Source organism: Gopherus evgoodei, chromosome 2, assembly GCF_007399415.2.
Source record: "Gopherus evgoodei ecotype Sinaloan lineage chromosome 2, rGopEvg1_v1.p, whole genome shotgun sequence".
NCBI classification, from domain to species: domain Eukaryota; kingdom Metazoa; phylum Chordata; order Testudines; family Testudinidae; genus Gopherus; species Gopherus evgoodei.
This window is the reverse complement of record NC_044323.1, coordinates 136,828,470-136,843,657: the sequence shown is the minus strand read 5'-3', so window position 1 is coordinate 136,843,657 and position 15,188 is coordinate 136,828,470. Positions and strand designations below refer to the sequence as shown.

The 15,188-nt window shown below is 43.5% G+C and overlaps 1 long non-coding RNA gene across 1 annotated transcript; it reads left to right on the top strand.

The window, feature by feature from the left end:
- Positions 1-1,141: 1,141 nt before the first annotated feature.
- Positions 1,142-12,797, top strand: LOC115644945. Its single transcript, XR_003998642.1, has 3 exons — positions 1,142-1,156; positions 10,425-10,429; positions 12,705-12,797. It is a non-coding gene; the product is annotated as an uncharacterized LOC115644945 (long non-coding RNA).
- The last annotated feature ends 2,391 nt before the right edge of the window (positions 12,798-15,188 follow it).

Below are 15,188 nucleotides of genomic sequence, written 5' to 3'. Positions count from 1 at the left end.
TCAGATGATTCACTGCTTTCAGGCTTGAAGGAGATAAATATGTTATTTTGGTAGGCTCATTATTGACTCCAGAAATCTGTCAAAGAAGCCAACAGGAAGTTGTCCGCAGTTCACGCCTTCAATTCTTTGGAAATCCCTCCACATGAGCATTGCATCTTGTGGGCGTTATCATTCATGAGTGTGTATATGGCTGGGATGGAAAGTAGCCAGGGTAAAACTGCTCTTTTCTGAGCATATTGTGCTGCCCTTTCAAAGGTTTCTTCCAACACATGTGGTTTGTACCATCTGATGAGAGACAGATCTCCTGTAAGTCTGATGCCTCTCACACAGTTTTCCCTGCTAGTAGAAGTCAATGCCTGTCCGGATGTTTTTCTAAGATATTCTCTAGTTTAAACAAAAATTAATTCAGGGAAATTCTATGGCCTGCGTTATGCAGGAGGTCACACTAGATGATCACAGAGGTCCCTTCTGGCCTTAGAATCCATGAATCTAGGTTATTAGATAAGGGGCTTGAGAAGTTATGTTTCACTGGGGTTGTCCATTGATTTATTCCTCATTAGTTATTATTTGTGTTAAGACTCACGATCCCTACTACAATGAGGTTACAGTTTAAGGGACAATCTCAGTGCAACTGCGCACCTGCATGGACTACATTGATTTTAATGATGTACAGCGAAAAAAGTGGGGAGCGGATTAAAAAAATTAATTAAGGTGAAGCTAAGGAGGCCCAGCTTAGGAGTTTACATCAGTCATAGAACCATAAAAGATTAGGGTTGGAAGAGAACTCGGGAGGTCATCTAGGCCAAACCCTGCTGAATGCAGGACCAATCCCAACTAAATCATCTCAGCCAGGGCTTTGTCAAGCCGGGCCTTAAAAACCTCTATGGATGGAAATTCCACCAGCTCCCTAGGTAATCCATTCCAATGCTTCACCATCCTCCTAGTGAAATAGTGTTTCCTAATAGCCAACCTAAACCTCCCCCACTGCAACTTGAGACCATTACTCCTTGTTCTGTCATCTGCCACCACTGAGAACAGCCTAGCTCCATCCTCTTTGGACCCCCCCTTCATGTAGGTGAAGGCTGCTATCAAATCCCCCTCATCTTTTCTGCAGACTAAATAAGCCCAGTTCCCTCAGCCTCTCCTCATAAGTCATGTGCCCCAGCCCCCTAATCATTGTTGTTGTCCTCCGCTGGACTCTCTCCAATTTGTCCACAACCCTTCTGTAGTGGTGAGGGGCCAAAACTGGATACATTACTCCAGATGTGGCCTCACAAGTGCCAAATAGAGGGGAACAATTACTTCCCTCGATCTGCTGGCAATGCTTCTACCAATGCAGCCCAATATGCCGTTGGCCTTCTTGGCAACAAGGGCACATTGCTGACTCATATCCAGCTTCTCATCCACTGTAATCTCCAGGTCCTTTTCTGCAGAACTGCCACTTAGCCAGTCAGTCCCCAGCCTGTAGTGGTGCATGGAATTCTTCTGTCTTAAGTGCAGGACTCTGCACTTTTCCTTGTTGAACCGCATCAGAACCCATTTCTTTTGGCCAAATCCTCCAATTTGTCTAGGTCACTCTGGACCCTATCCCTACCCTCCAGCATATCTACCTCTCCTCCCGAATTAGTGTCATCCGTGAACTTGCTGAGGATGCAATCCATCCCATCATCCAGATCATTAACAAAGATATTGAACAAAACTGGCTCCAGGACTGACCCCTGGGGTACTCCGCTTGATACCGGCTGCCAACTAGACATCAAGCTGTTGATCACTATCCATTGAGCCTAACAATCTCGCCAACTTTCCATCCACTTTAAAAAAGAATGGATTGGATGAATGGACTATAATTTGCTGGCAAGAATACTGTGGGAGACCGTAACAAAAGCTTTGCTAAAGTCAAGGTATATGAAGTCCACTGCCTTCCCCATATCCATAGAGCCAGTTATCTCATCATAGAAGACAATCAGGTTGGACAGATATGACTTGCCCCAGTCTGTAGTGGGCCCCTGAAGGGGAGGAGAGCAGTGTTTTGCTCTTCCTAGCTTCCCCAGTGGAGCAGAGCTGTTGGGTTGAGAGGAGAAGCATGCTTATGAGTTCTCTCTCTCACTGGAAGTGCAGAGCTGGCAGGAGAGATAGGAAGCTGCAGACGGAGAAGTGCATCAGCAGCTCCTACCACTCTCTAAGCCCCTGGGGGACTCATCTTCTTCCTCCTCACCTTTGAGCAGTTTGGTTATCTGGACTCAGCAGTCACCTCTTTAACCCAGCTATGGCAAGCAAGAGACTGCTGGACATACATGCCTAACCTCAGGGATTTTAATTTCCCACTGCTGGTAAGTACATGACTGCAGCACTTGTAGATGAGGAGGAGAAAGGTATGTGTTTCTCTTCCACCAGCTCTGTAGGCAGCTGGTATGGGCCTGTTGCTGGAGGGCCTGGATAGCAAAGGGGAGAAGCATTGCTAGGACTACAAGAATGGTTTATCCATATGTTCAACTACTTCCAGATCAATGAGGGATTCAAAAGGCTCTGCTGCTATCAAGGGCAATGACCCATTGCCACAGTGAGTGGAGTAGAGACTAAGCACTCTAAGACAGACCAAAAGTTTTTCTACCTTTAGTTTTGAACAGTACAGAAGAAGAAGCAGGCTATGCTGTAATGGATGGGTGTACATGCATGCATACACACTAGGATTACTCTCTAATGATGGTTCATGGAGAAGATATTACTGCTATCAATTAAAAGGATATTTTCCTTCACTCAAATAGTAGAGCGCTTATGTTTTTTGAGTAGAAGTACCAGGCAACTAGCCTTGGCTTCATGTGTATCTGTGAAAGGAAAGAAATGTATGATAATTGTGTCGGGAGCTCATAGATTTGGATTAATTACACTAATTTATAGGAGCAGCATGGAACTAGATTTTTTTCTTACTATTTGAAGCCTCTCTGCTTCTGTGGTTTAAGAGGAAGAAAGGAATTTATATTCATTCACTGACTTCTGGCAAAGCACTGCCAGGTATAGTATCCAGGGGAGCCAATTAGCCAGAGCTAAACAGATTTCTAATGAATCCAGACTTCCAACAGACACCACACTATTCACTCTATTCAACAGTTCTGGGAAGAGCCGCTTGTTCACGTGTGAGAGAAGATAGCAGATCCCCCAGGATTTTTAATTTTCTGGAGACGGCCATCTTGAATCTTCAAAGAAAGTGAGGCAGCTGCTGTAGAGGGTCACTGAGTATGTATTCTGGTCTTGAGGATTCCTTTACGAGGATGATTCCTTTACCTAGCACTAAGTGTGCCAAGTTACAGTACCATGGGAATGAGTACCTCAAATATTTGCAGTAGTATTTAATGAAAATAATGCCTGTAGAAGATGCTCTCTTAGCCATTCTGATTGCACAGCCTCTGGGTTATAATCTCATCTCAAATTCAAACTAAGCAGAGTAGGACTCAGTCAGTACTTAGATAGGGGACTTGAGGTAAAACCCAGGTTTTGCTAGCACCCACTCTTGCCCATTTTTCAAGGCCATATATGAGAACTGCCTAGAGGCTCCAACATCCTCCCAAACCCTGAACCATGAGCTCCCTCAAGAAACAATTAATTCATTTTCCCTCCTCAAATGAAACTTCTCAAAAACCAAATTAAGCAAATACATCACATATGGCACAAATAAGTTCAAGAAGATGCAGCTATGACTGAAAAGGCCTCACATTTTACAGGACTCTTCTCAGCTTTTGGGAGTGGGGTTGGTAGGTGGTAACCTTCCTTCCAAAGTCAACATTGTCCAGTGGCCAGCCATGGAGATTCCACCTTCCCAACAAGATATAAAAGCTCATTGTAGAAGCCTGGACCTCTTGTATTTATTAAGAGGTCCCATAACACTTTTTATATGGCTAAGGTGTAAAACCTGATGTCCTGGATAAATTCTGGTTTGGTATTTACATTATGCCTACCTAAATTTACTCTGTAGTTTCAGTAGGAGCAGTTATTTTGCACTTCCTGTTCTAAAAGGTGGTTTATACTTTTTGCTGTGGGCTGTTAAACAGCTGCTACATTCAACCCAGAAATGGCTTTACATTCACTAGTAGGTGAAGTGAGAGTTTACAAATTAGCAGGTAAAGTATTAGGGGATTCCTGTCACTGCAAACGGCTAAACAAAGGAGAGTCATGGGCCCATCCAAGCACTCCTGAAGTCAACAGAAGGCTCTAAAAACCACTCTAGATCCAGCACCGTGCAGGTTCTGTGAGGATGAAAAATAGTGGCTTTGTTATGTAAAATTATCCTTCCCCTGATGTCTGTTTTAGTTGTTATAGGGCCTATTTCTTCCTTTGTCTGGTATCACCATTAACAGGAATTTTATCTAAGGTACATCTCTGGCCCCTATTTCTGTAGTCTGAGCACCTAACAATCTTGAAATGTGCTTATCCTCACACCAGCTCATGAGGGAGGGAAGTGCTATTATCCCCTTTTTACAGAGATGGAACTGAGGCAGTCAACATACAGACCCCCTAGCAGCTTATTGAAAAGATACTGCTCATGGCCTGAAATCCTATCATACTGGCTTGGGCCACCAACTTGCACTAAATTTGAAGATGAGACTTCAGTTGCTTCCATGAAAGCTTTACAAGACCCTCTTTGATTTTTTAATGAAAGCACTATATATTAAAGTGCTCAAGTGATTTAGCACCATGAGTCCCAGAGAGTCAGTGGAACGTAGGCTCCTAAATCCCACTTCCTCACGGAGTAACCATATATGTGGAAGAAGATTCTATGCAGATGGGTGGCACCAGTGTCAATTGTGACTTCCAGCAGGACAGCTTTCAAAACAGGGTTATGCTGCAGCAGTGCATGTCACAGTTTATACCAGTACAGAGCATCTGCACTAGGCTTTTTCATCAGCGTAGATACACTAGTGGCTAAAATCCTAACATCCGCAGCCTTTTTCAAGTTCGTGGAGCCTCACCAGCCATACGTGTAGGAAAAGTTGTTCTTGTTGAGATTGTCATTAAAAAGGATCGTAAATCTATTCTGACTTGCTGACTAGAATCATAAGATGCTGCTGCTGCTCCATGATTTCCAGTCATTCAGAGTGTCTACTCTGTCTTGGCAAAGCAGATTTTAGAGGGGTGAAAGAGAAATAGCAGCAGAATTCAAGAAGACCTCACTGTTTCAGGATCTTTTGTTTTTCAGTTAAATGTTTTACAGCAAGCTCCCTGCCAAAGCCTGAAAGATTAGTCAAAGTTGACTTCCATGGCAATGGTCTGTGTGACCTCTCTCTGATCACAGGAAGCAGGACCATCAGTTCAGATTTACCTCAAACTCAAAGTGGATAGGATTATTGCCTGCTATTAAAGATGTAAATAAATTAATTTTTAAGTGAAGTGAGGTGGAAGTCTAGCCTGGCTGAGCAGAAACCCTTGCCCCTGCAAACTGACTTTTAATGGGCAATTTCCTCTCATGCAAACTTATTCCTGGTGTTTATTGTGTGGGGTTTTTTTCACCTCCACAGATTTCATACACAGAAGGTGAGGTAGCATGTTGTGGTGGGTGCAAAGACCATCAGCTTATTCTCTGAGAGGCAAATACGACTTGTCAGTCAAGTTGTGTCAATACTTGAGTTAGGCAACAACCAGGGAAATTTTTGGCCTTGGGAAAGTATGAGGCTCTGACAGCTCCTTCTGCTCCTATGCAAGTTATGGGTCAAAGGACCTTTGAAGTGAAAGAGTAGCATCTCTTAAACTTCTAAATATTCTGTACTCTGGCGAATGTCATACTTTTGCCTTCTACGTCCATGTGACGACTGGACTCAAAGGCCCTAATTCTGCAATTGGTCCTCTGTGCAGGGCTGGATTAATGCAGGGGTTTTAGGGGCTGCAGCCCAGGGCCCCAGGCTAAGGGAGGCCCCAGCGCAGCAGTGCTCAGGCAGGCTGCCTGCATGCCGTGACCGCACACTGCTCCTAGAAGCAGCCGGCTGCTGGCACATCTTTGTGGCCCCTGGTGCTTGCGAGTATGGGCAGCACACGGAGACACACTGTCCCCCTCCCCCTAGGGGTGTGCAGAGATGTGCCAGCAGCCGGCTGCTTCCAGGAGCGGCGTGGGGCCATGGCATGCAGTCTGCCTGACCCTGCTGCGCCACTGGCTGGGAGCTGCCTGTGGTAAGTGCCTTCCGGTCAGAGCCTGCACCTCACACCCCTCCCGACACCCCAAACCCTGCCCCAGGTGAGAATCCCCTCCTGCACCAAACTCCCTCCCAGAGCCCACACCCCTCACCATCTCCTGCACCCAACACTCTGCCTCAGCCTGGAGCTCCCTCCTGCACCCAAACTCCTTCCCAGAAAGAAACTAATATAACAGCTGTTCTAAGGTAAGAAGTAGGTTAGTTTGAATTAACTTAACTATATTCTACATGTTTTAAGACTGAAATGTAACCACAGAAAGGCTTTATGATAATTAAAAGGCAAGTTTAGTATAGTGTTAATAGCCTCAATGCCATAATTGTGATAGTTTTGTTTTAAATTAGAAAAAAAGACTTGTATACAGGGGCCCCACAAAATCTAATAGCCCCAGGCCCACAGGAGAGTTAATCCAGCCCTGCCTGTGTGAGTGGACCCCCTAAACCCACACAGAGCTGTTGTGATAATTGGGCCCACAAATTTACTCAAAGTGTGAGCTCAACATTAACAAGTATATGAGAGTTCATAAAATGTCGCAATAACCCATAACAAAAGTTGATTGGAAAAAGTTATGAAAGGGAGACAGACTGAATTAGTCTAAACAAAAAGGCCTACTAATAGAATCATAGAACTGGAAGGGACCTCGAGAGGTCATTTAGTCCAGTCCCCTGCACTCATGGCAGGACTAAGTATTATCTAGACCATCCCTGACAGGTGTTTGTCCAACCTGCTCTTAAAAATCTCCAGTGATGGAGATTTCACAACCTTCCCACGCAATTTATTCTCCCTCCACCGTCACTGAGTAATGGGCCTACCCAGTCTTTGGTCTTCCTCTTCCTTCTAATATATTTGTAGAATGGTTTCTTTTTACCTTTTACTATGTCTCTAGTTAGTTTGATCTTGTTTTATTCCTTAGCCTTTCTAATTTTGTCCCTACATATTTGTTATTTGTTTATATTCATCCTTTGTAATTTGACCTAGTTTTCATTTTTTGTAGGACTCTTCTTGGATTTTTAGATCACTGAAGATCTCCTGGTTAAGCCACGGTGGTCTCTTCCCATACTTCCTATCTTTTCTATGCAGTGGGATAGTTTGCTCTTGTGCCCTTAATAATGTCTCTTTGAAAAACTGCCAACTGCCTTCAATTGTTTACCCCCCTTAGACTTGCTTCCCATGTGATCTTACCTACTAACTCCCTGAGTTTGCTAAAGTGCCCTAGGATGAGATGGCCTAACATCCTGCAGGACACCTTTCTATAGTCCCACATCAGTGTCCAGTTCTCAAAGAGCAAACACTTCCTTGAGAATTTACTGTAATCAGAGCCAAAGGCAGAAAGCAAACTATAGCTACTTTCATGGCTAAATGGGCTCTGCACAAAACCTTGCAAGAACACAGCATGTCCTCCTAATAGTCAAAACTTTCTCACACTAAGAAAAAGAACTTGGGAAACTATTTGTAACAGTGCCACCTGGTGACACTTGCCATAGCAATATACATATGTTGAATAGTAATCTATTTTTATTATTAAATGGTTAACAGAGTTCTGGTTTATAAATCTCAGTCATCCAATCAGGCAAGAGAAGTGATACCATGTGACATCGGCAACCAATCACAGAGCAAGAACAGCTAAAAAACTGCAAACAAGTAGTCATAGCAATGATTCCATGAATAATCTTAAAATAAAGTTTGTCTGCACAAACTATTCTTTGAACAATTATGAATACCAAACCAATCAGCTTGAACATAATTCATGAATTAAAAAGTGTTTTATCGGAGTAATTTTCAAATAGTTCTATGCACCGCATACTTCAAGTGATTCTGCAGAGGTAGAATATAACAAAACTGTGATTGGCTTCAAAGGGCAAGATTCTTTTACACACTGAGTATCCCTGAAATAGGTAGAACCGAATTCTATTCCCCTTGAAGTCACAGTCAATGGGAGCAGTATTGCACTAATAGACCCCAGTTCAGCACTGCCCTGCATCTTGTTTAGTCATTTACCACAATGCAAAGTGAATATAAAACACTACTAGTCTGATCTGGATATACTTTATATCCACTTTGCATAGGTACAAATGGCTATGCAAGAAGCAGGGGACTGGAGAATTCAGCCCATAGACTCCACTCTTCCTTTCTACTTATGTCGCGAAAAAGACTGATTGTCATACCTTCTTCCATTTGCTGATCTTTTTGTGAATATAAATGGGGATACTGCATAGCTAGGAGCTGCCTCTATTAGCGATCTCACTCATGATGAGGAAGCCGTTAAACTATTTTACGAGAGGTCATCCAGAATTTTAACAACCAAATAGAATTAAATGTTAAAAAAGCTATTACTTGCAGATGATTCATATTAAAGTAATCCTCTTTTAATATTCTAGTTTTAAAAATATTAACAGTTCTGGATTAAATCATTATACTTCCCTCCAGAGCTCTTCCACTGTCATATCCCTACAAATGCCAAATAATAATAAATAATAATGATAATAATAATAATAAAATAGACCTTATACTGATGCAGGAGAATAATTTCAAGTGTGGACTTTTCTTTGTCTGTCTCAGCATTTTCCTCTCTTTTGTCACAATGACTAGTTTCTCAGTGTTTTCCACTTTTGTTTCCATGGTTTTTCATCTTTGCCTCTGAGATCTTTCTATCTTTTTTTTAAACTTAAGCATTTTATGTCTTTTATCTTTGCTCCCTCCATCCTCGGTTCTAATGACTCCCACTAAAGTCCAAATACTGCTTTCAGTTACAGCAGTGTAAATCTAGATTCCACTGAAGATGTTAGGCCTGGTCTAAACTGGGGGGGGGGAGGAAAATCGATCTAAGATATGCAACTTCAGCTACGAGATAGCATAGCTGAAGTCAACGTATCTTAGATCGCCTTAGATTGACTTACTTCATGCCCTCACAGGGTGGGATTGATGGTTGCTGCTCCTCCGTTGACTCCGCTTTCGCCTCTTGCCCTGGTGGAGTTCCAGAGTTGATGGAGAGCGCGTTCGAGGATCGATGTATCATGTCTAGATGAGATGCGATAGATTGATCCCTGATAGACTGATCACTACCCGCCGATCTGGTGGGTAGTGTAGGCATACCCTTCTCTGGATTTGCACTAATGTGAGACAGTTGGTTGTGTCCTTACAGCTTTCCAAGGAACTTTGTTTCACTGGAGACTCATCTTATTTCCTTGTCTTCCTTCTCACCTCATTTTTGTCAGGCTTTTCTTCAAGATGGCAAGATCAAACAATCTGTCAGTCACAGCTGGTTTAGCTGTCTTTACTCAGCTACAGTGGAAACTCGGAGTCTTCAAAAACCAATATGCCAGCAGTCACTTTTAAAGGGGCCATTGTTCTAAAAGTTTCTTTTTTTTTTTAAACCTTCAGTTCCTGAAGCAGGGGCTACTGAGTAAGAGATGATGGGCAGTAATGTCATAGGGATAGGCAAGAGGGTTGGGGGTTATTGGGTAAGATACATGACATCTGTAGCTTATGAAGTTTCCCTCGTGGGTCTAAGTCTGCCCCAAACAGTGTTTGGAGGTGCATGAGTCCACCTAATCCTTCAGAAGCTACTACAATCTCTTTGGGGCAAGAGGGGGAGAGGAAAAAATAAAAGTAATGCTCCAAGGTTTGTCTCTCTGATATTCCTAACTGACCTTCAAGATTGTTATGTTACAGTTATCTAAAAGCTTTAGAAAGAGAAAGTTGTTTCCCTACAGGCTGCTAGTTTAAGGACCAGAAGGTAAGATAATGGCTACAATTAATAATAATCACTCTTCAAATTCATACTTGGGAAATGCAAATTCATTTTAAAGATCTGAACTGTACCTATGCTATTCTTTTTTAATGACTGTGACTTACTAAGACAAATGACTGATAGGAATGGTCTGGTGTAGAGAGCTGGCCACCGCTTCTGTATTTCTGTGCTTTCGAGTAACAGGTGACTGTACACGTGGTAGTCAAACCCTCTGACCAAACCAATGAGGTCCTCCCAATCTTGGAGGCAATATATGTCCAAAGCCAGGTCCAAGTGATATGAAAAGCACAGTACTTCCCTTCTAGCCAGCCTTTGCTGCGTTATTGCCACCCACTTAACTCTTATTTGTCTTGTCCTCTTTCCAGGATGGAACATCTCTTGCTTCCCCCAGACCAAAGCATCTCCTTCACATGCTTCTCCTTAGTTCCAGGGTTGCTTCCCACCATCATGGGGGGTGGGGGAAACCATAGGGCAGTCACAGACCTCCCCCTCTCAGGGGCTGTCGACACAGTTGACTAAAGCCACTCCCTGCACTGCGTTGCTTGCCATCCTCCCAGACCTTCTCCCTAGCCCTCACTCAGCGTCTGGTCACAGTACTGCACTCTTAGATCAGACTAAAACAGGAGCATTTTATTGAATCAAACAAACAGTCCACACAACCCCCTGCTACAATCCTTGCAAGAAGCCCAAACTTCTTCTGCACCTACACCCTGCTCAGCAAAGTTGTGGACTGCTGACCTGTTAACAGAGTCCACACCTTAAAGCAACAGAGCAATGGACGTGCATTGGACCAGCTCTGTATAACACGCACACTTCACCCCCACAAAAAGTACTATATTAACACCAAAGTGCATTTTATTTCTTTTTTAGTGCTACAGCAGTCTATCTCCCAGGTTCCTTTCCCAGCTTCATCCCTGACCCACCACGAAGAGTCCTTGATCCCCATAGTGCTCTGAGCCTACAGCAGCTCTTCTTTTCATAGCTTGACCCATGCCCTCAGCAGGCATTGCATCCAGGCTGCAGTCATGTGACCTTGTAAAGATTACAGGTCCCAAAACGCCTGGGTTCAAAGGGACAGAACTTGAAACAAAGACAGGCTGACATAAAGCCTGCCCATGAAGGGACAGAAGGACCATCCTGTGGCTATGTCTACAGGGCATGTTACTGGTGGCAGCTTGTCGTGTACAGGTAACTACATGCCACAGGGAAAAGCAGGCTATGTCCACAGTGCAGTGAGTAGCTACATGTCAGTGAAAGTCTCTGGCAAGGGAAAGGCTGTAAGGAAAGGCTCAGCCTTTCCCTCCCCCACTATCTCCCACTGCCAGCAGCTTTCCCCACTGCCACAGTCTTTTACTGAAGCAGGGAAGGCTCCAGCAGTGGGGAGATAGATAAATATAGCAGTGTAAATGGGAAAGCACAGCTTGGTCAAGCAGAGAGCTGTGTAGGCAGTGCTTAATTTGTTCCAGGGTTGAGCCCCAGCACCTCTTTCATTACAAATTAAATACTGTAGGGTATGTACTTGGGTATGTCTTTACTCTACCTGCCTAATCCTCAGAGTTTACACTGCTATTTACACCTGTGCGGGGGACTACACTTGTGTACACTACACACCACCAAAAGAAGCGTGCAGTGTAGACATACCCTGTGACACACACTCTCTACTTTTTCTACAGTGTCACTTACTGTTGATTGAAGCTTCTGTTCTACAATGAAATTCTGGATTATACTAATAAGAATAGCATTTCTTTTACACAGATTCAAAGTAATGCCAATAAAGACACTAGGAGCCTTTTAAAGTACCTCTTTGAAAAATGTGACCTGGATAAACAGTGTACTGTTTTGAAGTGGATAAAACTTTGTTATGGATTGAGTTAAAATTGATGCGTGAAAGCACTGTTCATTTAATATAGCTGTAAGACACAGTTAGGAGCCACACCTAAAAACAAGGCCTAAGAGTCTGCCCAGAAACTAGACCATGTGGGCAGAGCATTCCACTGAGTATTTGTTCTGGACAGATGGAGGTGTGGTGTGAAAGACAAGTTAGTGTGCAAACACAGAAACAGAGCGTGGCTAAAAGCAAGGAAGCTATGCAGCACCCTGCAAGCAAGGTGTATGATTCTGGAAAAAGCTAGAGAAAACTTTTTGGGTCTGGTATTGACTAAAGGGGCTTGGGATTGTAAACTAAGAAACTATTTTTTGGTTTTGGTTCCTTCTGAATTTGGAGAAGTAAGCCTGTACACAGGCTTATAAACAAGACTGTATCAAAGAGACCAACAGATTCCAGCATTAATTTCTACCTCTCACAAATGGAACATCCCCAAGGCAATGAACTTTCACTAGCCACTTGGGTCAAAAGGGGGCAACAGGATTAGAGTATTTAAATCATAGAAGATTAGGGTTGGAAAAGACCTCAGGAGGTCATCTAGTCCAACCCCCAGCTCAAAGCAGGACCAATCCCAACTAAATCATCCCAGCCAGGGCTTTGTCAAGCTGGGCCTTAAAAACCTCTAAGGATGGAGATTCCACCATCTCCCTAGATAGCCCATTCCAGTGCTTCACCACCCTCCTAGTGAAATAGGTTTTCCTAATATCCAACCTAGACCTTCCCCACTGCAACTTGAGACCATTACTCCTTGTTCTGTCATCTGCCATCACTGCCTAGCTCCATCCTCTTTGGAATCCCCCTTCAGCTAGTCGAAAGCTTCTATCAAATCCCCCCTCATTGTTCTCTTCTGCAGACTAAATAAGCCCAGTTCCCTCCTCCTCTCCTCATTAGTCTGCCCCCTAATCATTCGTTGCCTTCCACTGGACTCTCTCCAATTTGTCCACATCCTTTCTGTAGTGGGGGGCCCAAAACTGAATGCAATACTCCAGATTTATAGTGTGATTCTGTTTGAAAAGCGACTGTTCAGAAACTGTATCGCAGGAAATAAAAGTTAAATGGAGTCATTTTCCTACATATTACCAGTAATAAACTTGCTGTGCACCAAATTCTTCCCTCACTGATTCCTTTACAATCCCATTGCCTTCACTAGGATGCATAACTGTAAATGACTGGTCTGACCACTAGGGTTTAAGAAAAAAATCTCAGTGACAATGCACATAAAAGAAAATAATTACATTCCCTCTCTCAAAGAGCCTGTTTAAACTTGGAAAATATTTGAAAATTTTCATTTGACTGATCACATCAATGTAGTGATGCCCGTGCAAATCCCTAACTTAGACAGTGCCACTGGTGTAAGGTAGGGTTTACCCCAGCGTGATATAACCTGGAAAATTACTAGAGTAAAATACACCAACATAAGCTCCACTTTAAACTTCAGTGCAGCACAGCTACATTAGGTGTGTACACAGGTGAACACAGAGCGCTATTGTTTCATCAGTGGAAATTTCTCTACCGTAGACAGGATGTTAGATGGGTTGGCTCTGCAAAGGTAACAGGACTAACGGCCACGTTAGTTACTGAATATGAAAATAACATTTTGTGTATATATTTAAAGGGTTCCTTTAAAAGGGGGAAATAATTTAGTTTATCTGCACCACTGTTGGTATACTATAAGTATGTTTCAGCCAAACCTGCCCTATAGCAGGCATATTGAATGATTAAATACATGGGGCATGTCAGGTGACCCAATGTACCCCACAGAACTATATGCTCATGTGTATCTGCATGCACTTCAACTGCCCTTCACTGTGCTAGGGACAGCTTTATCTACTTGTGCAGGGATTACTTGCAGTAGGTTACTCCAACATTCACGACGATTCGTAAAGAGGTGTATCTGCACCCAGAGGGATCCCGAAAGCCTGGTTTCTGTGTTGTTAGGTGAGATGTGCAAGTAGAGGAGTACAATGGGTGCAGTGGGGATTTGTAGCAGACATGACACTGCACTACAAAGCAGGAGTAAATATAGATGATGTATCAGAGAGAGTTCTTAGGAGAAAAGTCAAAGGGTGGTAACATCCAGCAGCTCTGAGGTGCTTTGGGCAGAGTAGATGATGTGATCAAACATAAGCCAGACATAGTCAGCTGGCATTCAGTAAGCCCAGCCTAAACACACATTTTGCCTTAGTGGGGTCAGTGATAGTTTCTCTTGCTGTGCTCATGCTCAGTCCCTGCAGTACTCCATATCATCCAGATGTGCCAGGAGCCAGGATGTCTCTGGGAGTGGGTTATGGCATCGCTTCAAGAGACCACTGTTAAGGTTATGGAACAGGGCTGTTGTACACCTATCTATTTCCTGGTTCTCCCAGGTTTAGTGTAGGTGCGTTAAGTGCTCTGAAGGGTATGAGGCACTTCTGATCAACCTTAACTCTGCATTAGCAAAGTATTTGTACAGTGAATTAGTCTTGTTTTTTAAAGAAGTGGTGGTAGTGAGTGGGTAGCCCCTGTGGATATACTGAAGAACATTTCCTGGGAATACCTCACATCCAGTCTGGGGTTGTTGCTGCAGGGGCTAAAGGGAGGAAGGAAGCTGGTAGCCGATGGGTTGTGGGAAGCACATCTGCCAGCTGAAAGCAGCAAAGGGCAGTGGAGGGGAACCCTAGATTCTGCACTTCAGGGACCACCGTAGAGCATGCATCATAATTACATTACTTTGATACTACCACTTACAGTCCTTCATCTTCCCTCTAGTTAATGAATGCTATTTTCCTTGACACACTTCTGAGTAAAATCTGCATATGCATGTGGATTTTAGAGCACTGTGAAGTAACTTACACCAGAAGCTTTGTTCTCATGGCAAAAATTCCAGAAAGAGACCCTGTGAGTAAGGCAGGTAGAGAGCGACTAATGTACACAGTCTCAGAAAGCTGTCATGGGGAGGACTGACTCACAAAACACAAGTGCTGGACAGGTTCAGTGGCCACACCATGTTGCCATGAGCCACCCAGTTAATCTGCCATCAGGCTTGCTGCAAACACTCCTGCTGCTATTGTGCAAATGAATTTCTCTGGCTCATCTGTTTGGCTTGAGGGATTTTGTAGATCCAGATTTTACCTGAATAAATTTGAAAAGGATATTTCTTCCTCCAGCAGACAGTGGGTACAGGACACAAGTGGAGATCAATCCCCAGCATATGGTACCAATTTGGGGCAGATGAGAGCTATTAATCTGAGTCCTAACTGTGGAAAAACATTCTTAGAGGACTATGCAACTTTGATTTCACATGATTTTTTTTAAAGACGGCTTTGCATAGAGAACCCCTTGCTCAAGTGATGTCAGATTTGAAATACTGACCCAATGCTGGTGTCACAACTGGGA